This window comes from Lactuca virosa, chromosome 4, assembly GCF_052849685.1.
Source record: "Lactuca virosa cultivar CGN04683 chromosome 4, Lactuca_virosa_CGN04683_v6, whole genome shotgun sequence".
Taxonomy (NCBI): Eukaryota; Viridiplantae; Streptophyta; class Magnoliopsida; order Asterales; family Asteraceae; genus Lactuca; species Lactuca virosa.
In genome coordinates, this window is record NC_136429.1 from 44,481,531 (window position 1) to 44,491,294 (window position 9,764).

A 9,764-nucleotide genomic window follows, 5' to 3' on the forward strand; every position below is an offset into this window, starting at 1 on the left:
TCTTTATGTGATTAATTAGATAATTATAAAATTTGAATTATCCCTCCCATGTTTTTCGAAATTAGGGGGAGAGGATTAGGTTAAATTATTTTGATTAATTTAATTGGATAATCCTCAATTGGTTTAATAAATTAGTTAAAGGTTTAATTAATAGATAATTATTAAATCAATTTCTTTTAAATTTAATTAAATTGTTTTAATTTCGAAATTTAAAAGATTATAAAACCCTAGTATTTTGAAAAGTTTAAAATACACCTTATACTATATGTAAAATTAAATGTTTAATATTTACTATATGTATAAAACAAGTCAGTCGAACCGCTAGTACGCCTCATTCATGAAGCCGATCTATAAGGGGGTATAAGGAAACTGTCTATAAAATGGTAGTTGATGGGTGTCCACTCTCGCCCACCGCTTCCTTGATTGGTGGAGGGTCGTTAGCCAAACGGGTTTGATAGGACAAATAATTCTCATTAATAAGTATAATGAAATTATAAAGTAACTAAATGTTTTTATAAAATTCCCAATCTTAGTTACTTTAGGAAAAATATGAATTTGATGCTAATCCATGAAATTGAACATTGCACTTTATTAGTCGTTAGTGGAGCGTGTGTGGTTAACCGGTACACTAATATGAACTAATAAAGGGTGGCAATGGGTGTCTCGTAAATTATCATTGATTAATTGAGCACATGTGGCAAATCGGCACGATAATTAGATGATAAATGACATCGAGAGTACCAAGCTAATTTGCATGGTTATTCACGTCTTGTTTGTGATCCTCGGTATCCCAGTCACAAATAGAAGAGCATAATCAAGATTAAACATGCCATTGAATAGTACAATGAATCTCAAAGGATCTAGGAATTTCATTAAAAACCTAATTCGTTTAAAATTTCGTTTTCGTGGTGAAATTGATAAATCGTCATTTACCTACCTTTAGTTAATTCACAATTAGATTACAACATCCCTCTTCTAGGTTGTGAATTATCTAGTTGGACCCTAGCCTTAATATTTCATTTGGGTGTTATAACAAGGATTACTCCTATCTAAACTAAAACTTGTCCTTTTTCTCTTTCAGATGTCAACTCCCAACGATGCTTCTGGTTCCTCCTCCAACAACAACTTCTCACTCTTGAACATCTGCTCGAGGGTTACTTTTGATGGCACCAATTATAATGATTGGATGCATTACATCAAAATGGCTCTACGTTTTGAGGACAAGGAATATGTGCTCGAGAAGGAACTCCTCGAAATTGATGAAACCAAAGCGACTGACGCAGAACTAGCTGAGTATAGGAAACACTACAATGATGCAACCAAAGTGGCATGCATCATGGTGGCTACTATGACTCCTGAGCTTCAAAGGTTCTACGAGGATTACTGGCTCTTGCAGTTGAACAGAGATTCGGTACATGTGAAGCTCCCTTGACAGGAATAACCAGTTCTCCCCCACTTGGGGTTTGAAATTGTTAGGTTTTGAGCATTCTAACACTCCTAAGTGTACATGCAACCCTAAATACCTTGGATCTATGTTTTCTCTATTATACATACAATTATGAACATCCAAGGTATTATCCTAATCTAGCATACAAAATAACAAATATAACAAGATAGAATACATACCTCTTTGATGTAGAATGTCTTCATAAAGCTTGAGTGCCTAGTGCCCCAAGTGTGACACCTCAAATGGTTCACACAACACCAAATACACTTGGAATAACTTGAGAGAAACTTGAACACTCCTTGAAATCGTCTAGCCCTCACACTCACACATTAGTGCACGATTTCTTGAGCCATGGGATTCTTTTATATGGTGGCTATTAGGGTTACACCATGTAACTCATAACTTTACCCATTCCTTATGCTCCATGGATTTTAACCTCCATGGAGTATCCATGGGTCACCCCATGGACTTAGTCCAACATAAGGAATCTTGGATCACAAGCCCACATATATAAGAATGAATGATTTACACAATCAACCCATATATTTAATTAGTCTCCTTTTGATCACTTAATTAATTCCAAATTAATTCTTGATCAATACTAATTAAATAACCTTATTAATATATTAGAACTTATAATATATTAACCAACCTTAAGTGTTATTTCTCTCATTATAGTCTATCCAAATGCATGATGCCATGCAACCCAAATGGACCATGCCTGGTCGGGTCAAGTCTTACCAATTATAGTTATGGACTTAGACATTAATCCAACAGTCTCCCACTTGGATAAGTCTAAAACTATTATTGCGTATGACTTCAGGAACCGATCAGCAATCGTAGCTCTCAAAAGCTTCTGTCGAACTCTGACCTTGTCGATGAACTCTGACCTTTGTCAATGACTTGTCCATTAGATAATGGATCATATATTCCTCCATTCTAGATATCATATGGACTGAGACATGGATTATCAATCATTCTCTCTGTCCATTTGTTGTTTCCCGATTTCCGATTCATGATGACTGACTGATTGAACAAATCAAATCAGTCCCGGCTTGGCCAAGCACTCACATGTATCATCTTTAAATCATCGAGGGGCCCACAAATATCGCTTTTATCCCGAAGGTAAAAGGAATGGATAAACTTCGACTCATATGGCTTGTTCTACTACTTGTTGAATCATACACAAAGGCACGTTTTATAACATCGAGTTACCAATGCGTTTTCGTGCAATCAATGTATAACCAACTCATAGTAACAACTCATATCTCTAGGTTTTAAGAATATAAGATATTATCGTCTCATGATCACTCGTGATAAAATCCATGAAGTGATTCAAATGAGCGTGGGTTGAATCCAATACTCATAACTTATGAGCACTAATGAGTGTTGTAGCACCACTTTGTCCACCAACTTGGACCTCTACAAACCAACCCATGACAGTCTTGATTCATATCTACTTCCAACATATGACCGACTGTGGATGGTTTGAATAACTTAATCATCCAGGAAGAGCGACTTAGTTATTCTGGAAGTCAAAACATGCAAAGTGAAACACAAGAATAAATGAATCAAATATGGTATCAAACCCTATGAATATAAATAAACACTTTTATTTATCACCATACTGATTACTCATTATTCATTGTTTCGGTTTTATCAACTTTATACTTGAATTAAAAACACTAGTTGTCCCATGCTCCAAGCATGTACACTATGTTTTTCTTAAACAATAGCTTTACCATACACCAAGTATGCACTCTATGTTTGTCTATGATCCTTACTTTGTGAAATAAACCAATTGAACATGATTTCAATGATTCTAATTTCACACTCCCAAATCCTTATCGAAAAATGTGAGAATTTCAAATTCCTATCATTTATCGAAATCTGTTTAGATTTTAAACTTATATGCACTGACCCTCCTGTAATGAATATGTACAAAGTCACAAAGACTTGTCAACAGTCATTATAAGGTATTCCAATGGAGATCAACTCCATGGAAACTAAGTCTCATATTCAAAGTACATTGCTTTGGACATGCTTCTTGCATTAAGTTTTCTAATCTTACATAGATAACTTCCACCTATGGAGACAACTCCATATTCTCATTTTGACTATCACTTCTGAATAAGAGATGCCTCTTTTCAGAATATGTCAATATGGTCCTTCCAAAATTAGCACTATACTTCCAACTGTCCCTGAGCAACCAATCTTTGGTAAACCTCAGATTGTCCTCGACAATTGCTTAATCATTTTAGTCATATTCAATTCTAGACCTTTTCCCTTCTTAATGCCTTTGGGCATTTGGAAAAATTTAGAAATGACAAATATTATAGCACATGCAATCGATCCTGTACCCAAAGCAAATGGTACACGATTCATGATGTCTCACATAAAGACATGAATCTAGACCAGTCTTTTGCTACAATATTTTTATTTGCCATGTTTTCAAAATTTGACTATGAAGAGGGATGCCGTAATCATAATCGAATTTTGAGAACGCAATATATAGAATTTCCTTAAGTTGAACCAATCCAACATGAAATTCATATATATATTCTTGACTAAAGATGATTAAGGTCTCAATCTAAGCCTTTAGAACTGAAATGAAGTATATCCTCTCCCTTAATTATAGCAAAACAACTTTTTCAATTCTTGCAGCCTCACGAATTGAAACTTTTGTTGTCTATAATTAACATTGCTAACTTGCAACACTAACAATAATTATCATGCTCCCACTAACATGATGATTATTAGCATAACACTTATGCTCCCACTAGCTTTGACATGTACTCAGAAATCAACTGGACTTCTAGAAATCAATACTTTATTGACTTTCTTACCAAAGTTCAGATTTCTGATACGAGATGCTTTGATAAAACTTTATCAAAATCATACACCTTTCCTTAGATAGCATGCATGTGTGTCTAAACAATTTCAGAACTATGAAAAGGGATGCCGTAATCATAGTCTCAATTGTTTAGACCTTTTGCCATCTGCTTCAAATCTACTTGGTGGAAGTGTTTCCTCACCATCATTTTCATGAATCGGAGAGAAACCTTATGACCCTTAGATTTTATGGTGTATGTGTTCTTATCCATGTGAATCGTCAAAACCATAGTCGCAAGACAAGGATAATGACAAATCCAAACTCATATTGATTAAACTTGTGCAATCTTAAATTCTTGCCATTTGGCAGCTCAGGTGTCTGCCATTGCTTCCAAGTAGTTGTGCAACCAATTGAGAACTCTCAGAACTCCTATGCAAAGCCAACTTGAATAGGCACAAAAATTTCAACACGATAGGTTATAAACCTCAAGTCGTGTGCTAGTGAAGGACTTTAGGTTTTATTCTTGATTAAGTCTTGAAACTTTCAAGAGCTTTAAGACTCCCACTGTCCTCTTGACATATAAGACTCCCTTGTCAAATATTCAAGAGATAGTGCGGATTCTTTATCAAGACTAACACTTTACACAATTGGCCTAAGTTGGTCTCTGTTTTATCCAAAACATCACAACTTACCAATTTCAAATGTACAAGAGTAGATAACCTTTTACTCTTACATTTGACTAGTGTTAACAAACCCTCTTTAAGATATGTCACTCAAGTTACAATCTTGGAGTATGACTCTAAGAATTGTTTTGGAACGAAGTATGACTCATCTTTTTGATTTAACCATTTCAACAATTCATGACTCCTCTTCTTAGTCATAAGAATGCACTAAGATGACTTTAGAGGACCAATTGTGATATGGTATCTTAACCATTAAGATGATCATAAACATGATACTAAAGTACTCTCCCATCTTTTTAGATTTGAGAAACTTTTATCTTTCTGCCATACTTTGATTCTTCTTATTCGTTCTGTCTCACATTGAAACTTCTCCAATGCTACAGACTTATACTTAAACTTATAAGTATAACCATATTTACTAAACTTAAGTAAATCATGACGAATAGTCTTCTTGATCTTTTGTGGTGGACTTGACCAGTGCACAAGAATGTGTACTCGATCCCTTAGTCCTTTCCTTATTCACATAAGGAATTAGTCTTAATTTTCCAAGCTGAAAGTTCTCATTCATCATACTATACAACTTGCATGATTCCAAGTTTCGGTCCAATTGAACCTTGGGTGATGAGAATCTTTCCTTATTTGGTAATATTAGACACTACCACAACCGAAAGAATCAAATCCATTTTTCCAATATTGCTATCAATGGAATCTTATAAGCAACAACTTTTCACAAATGCCATTGTAAGGATACTTAAAATAAATAAAATCAAAACCTTTTTCTTTTATTTTAAAACTTTGCGGAAAAACTTATCCTTACAATCCATATGAAAACCTTGTTGTTATCTATTCCTAAGCAATATAAATATCATAACTCTTAAGTAATAGCCCAAAACTCTGATCACCAAACCATGCGATTGAAATCCATCTTCGCGATCAGAATCAGCATGTACTTAATAGAGTTAGACAATGGACTTTACCCGAAGTAGAGCCAAACTTATTGACTATAACATCCTTAGGTAAATTTGGCAGCTTCGTAACCAATGCCCCTTCCTTTGGCAATAGTTACCTATGGACCCTTGATAATGGGACTATCTCAGACTTCGCCTCTCTCTTTACCATTGGGTCAACCGAGTTGACTATGGCCGATCCCTTTCCATTGGGAAGAGAGAGCTTTACTGGATATCCAATGTCATCATTGTCAATGTCCATAGCGTTTTAGGAAGTTGATCTTAGCAAATAGATAAGATCATTAAGGGTCTTGTCTTAGTCTGTTTCATAGGATTCCCAAAAGAACTCACTATGTGACTTAGAAAGTAGTTGAGCCACCAACTTTCTCAAGACTTTGACACCCAACTCTCCCGGCTTGTCAATATGTGACTACATCTCCAAGATGTGATCACACCTAGACCTTGCCTTGCCAATAGGGCTTGAGTGACCTTAAACGTTTTAGGAACTTGTGGGTTAGGGAGAATAATTGGAGGAGGTGAAAGAAGTATGATATCCATGGGACATCATCTTCATTTAGGAAAGCTTGTTTCAAGAGATTTGGGAAGATCATAAATGTCTAGACCAGACATCTTTTTGGGAGATATTCAAGATAGTTGATTTAAAGTCCTTAATATGACACCCAATATGAAATATTAAGGCTAGGACCCAACAAACTATTTTATAACTTAGAAGAGGGATGCCGTAATCCAAGCTATAAAATATTTGAAGGTAGGTGAATGACGACACCAATTTCCACCATGAAAAACGAAATAATTTATTAGTTTTTAATTGGATTTGAAAGTCCTAGATCTTTGAGATTCATTGAACTGTTCAAAGGCATGTTTCAATCTCGAGTGTGCCCTTCAAGTTTTGTGACTGGGATGCCGAGGATCACAAAACAAGGTGTGAATAACCATGCAAATATACTTGGTACCCTTAATATTTACCCCTTAATCAGTGTGCCGGTTAACCACACACGCTCCACCGATACTATGATAAATATTAAGTTACCCTTTGCCTACCTTGTTAAGTCCAGGTTAGTGTGCCGGTTAACCACACACGCTCCACTAACGACTTAAGCAAAGTGCAAAGTGTAATTTCATGGGTTAGCACCAAATTCACATTTTCCTAAGTAACTAAGATTGGGTATTAATAAGAGTTTAGTTACTTAGTATTTATCGTTAATACTTTTAATGAAAGGAGAATTATAGTCCTTGTCCTACCCGTTCGGCTAACGACCCTCCACCAGTAAAGGAAGCGGTGGGTGAGAGTGGACACCCATTAAACTGCCATTTTATAGGCAGTAACCTTATACCCCCCTTATAGACCGGCTTCGTGAATGAGGCCTAATAACGGTAAGACTGACTTTACTCTTATACATATATATAAATATTATTAACTTATAATATTATAAAGTATAAGGGTTGAATTTTAACTTTTAAAATTCTAAGGGCTAACTTGGAATTAAAGTATTCATAAGTGAAAACTTTTCAAATTCCAAAACTTGAGGGCAAGTTTTGAAACTATTCAAAACTAATTAATTCCATAACTTATGAGTTTAAAGTAGTTTTAATTAAAAAAAAAACTCTTCAAGTTCCATAACTTGAGGACAAGTTATGGAAGACTTTAAACTAATTAATAAAAAAATAACTTTTTTTATTGTAACTTATGGAACTAATTAAGGTTACACTTTTTTTTTAAATTTAATGAAGAGACTCTTGAACCTCCATAACTTGAGGACAAGTTATGGAGTCATAAAACCATTTAATTAGAACTAGACTCTTCATTTTGTAACCTTTGCCAACTTTTATGAGTTTTATGATTCTTAAATGTGACTTTTCATATAACTTGAGGACAAGTTACAAAAACACACTTTGGAATCAACTCTTAGATTAAAATGGATTGAAAACAACTATTTCACACAACTTTTCTATTAATCTAAGAACCTCATAAGAACAAGATAATTCAAATCATCAATCTTCAAGAAATTAGCATGAACATACAAACTAATACAAATCTTGAAATTATGACAATTATCTTAGAAATTGGATTAGCATGAACATTACCACATCAAAAACAAGTTTATAAGTCCAAAAACATCTTAGGGTAATGTTCATAGTCCAATTCCGGCCAAAACAATCGAATATATGCATCCAACTCGATTTTTCAGCTACTTTTGCAAGTATAACAAGAAAACAAGCCTAGGCTCTGATACCACTGTTAGGTTTTGAGCATTCTAACACTCCTAAGTGTACATGCAACCCTAAATACCTTGGATCTATGTTTTCTCTATTATACATACAATTATGAACATCCAAGGTATTATCCTAATCTAGCATACAAAATAATAAATATAACAAGATAGAATACATACCTCTTTGATGTAGAATGTCTTCATAAAGCTTGAGTGCCTAGTGCCCCAAGTGTGACACCTCAAATGGTTCACACAACACCAAATACACTTGGAATAACTTGAGAGAAACTTGAACACTCCTTGAAATCGTCTAGCCCTCACACTCACACATTAGTGCACGATTTCTTGAGCCATGGGATTCTTTTATATGGTGGCTATTAGGGTTACACCATGTAACTCATAACTTTACCCATTCCTTATGCTCCATGGATTTTAACCTCCATAGAGTATCCATGGGTCACCCCATGGACTTAGTCCAACATAAGGAATCTTGGATCACAAGCCCACATATATAAGAATGAATGATTTACACAATCAACCCATATATTTAATTAGTCTCCTTTTGATCACTTAATTAATTCCAAATTAATTCTTGATCAGTACTAATTAAATAACCTTATTAATATATTAGAACTTATAATATATTAACCAACCTTAAGTGTTATTTCTCTCATTATAGTCTATCCAAATGCATGATGCCATGCAACCCAAATGGACCATGCCGGGTCAGGTCAAGTCTTACCAATTATAGTTATGGACTTAGACATTAATCCAACAGAAATCTCACCAAGTGCCGCTCACAATCAATCATGGACCCATTGGGGCCTAAGCAATCCATACCGATAATAACCTTCAATCCTCTCAAGGGAATCGACACCAAGTCAATAGAGTATCTTTCACTAAACAGATTTAGGACACACCGACGATGAACCCTCAAAGCACTCACAGTACGGTCATCCACAATCTCACCCTCTAGGGGGAATCCAAAGTCCCGGGAGCATCACAAAACTTCTGGCTAAGTGCAAGAGATACAAAGGATTGGGTAGCACCCGATTTAAAAAAGACATGAACGGTCATACCATTGACCAAAAAGGTCCCTATACAAGATCAAAATAATCATAAGCATAAACAAGGAAAGCAATAAAAGATTGAGATAAGACACATACAAGTAACCACATCCAGCGCTGCACGGGCCTCATCGGTGGCATCTGAAATGCCATACTCTTCACCACAGGAGCCTCCGCCTTGCCCTGGCGGCCATCAATAATCCTCAATATGGCTGGCACGGGTGCCGCCACAACTCCCCTGACAATCTCGGACAATCGGCCTTTTTATGGCCGGTTTGATTGCAATGGAAGCAAATCAAATCACTCATGGGGCAGTCCCTACTCATGTGGCCCGATTGGCCACAACTATAACAACGTGAACCCGCCGCTCAGCATGCCCCACCATGCGGCTTGCCACACTTGTCGCAACGGCCCCGACCCTGCTGGCCTCTAGTGCGAGCATCAGAAGTTTTGGGCAACTTCGCCTGGCCCACAACTGTATGTACCTGCTCCGACTTCCGCTTTGTCCGAAGCTCCAACTCAATATCCAGCTCATGGGCCTTCTCGATCATAC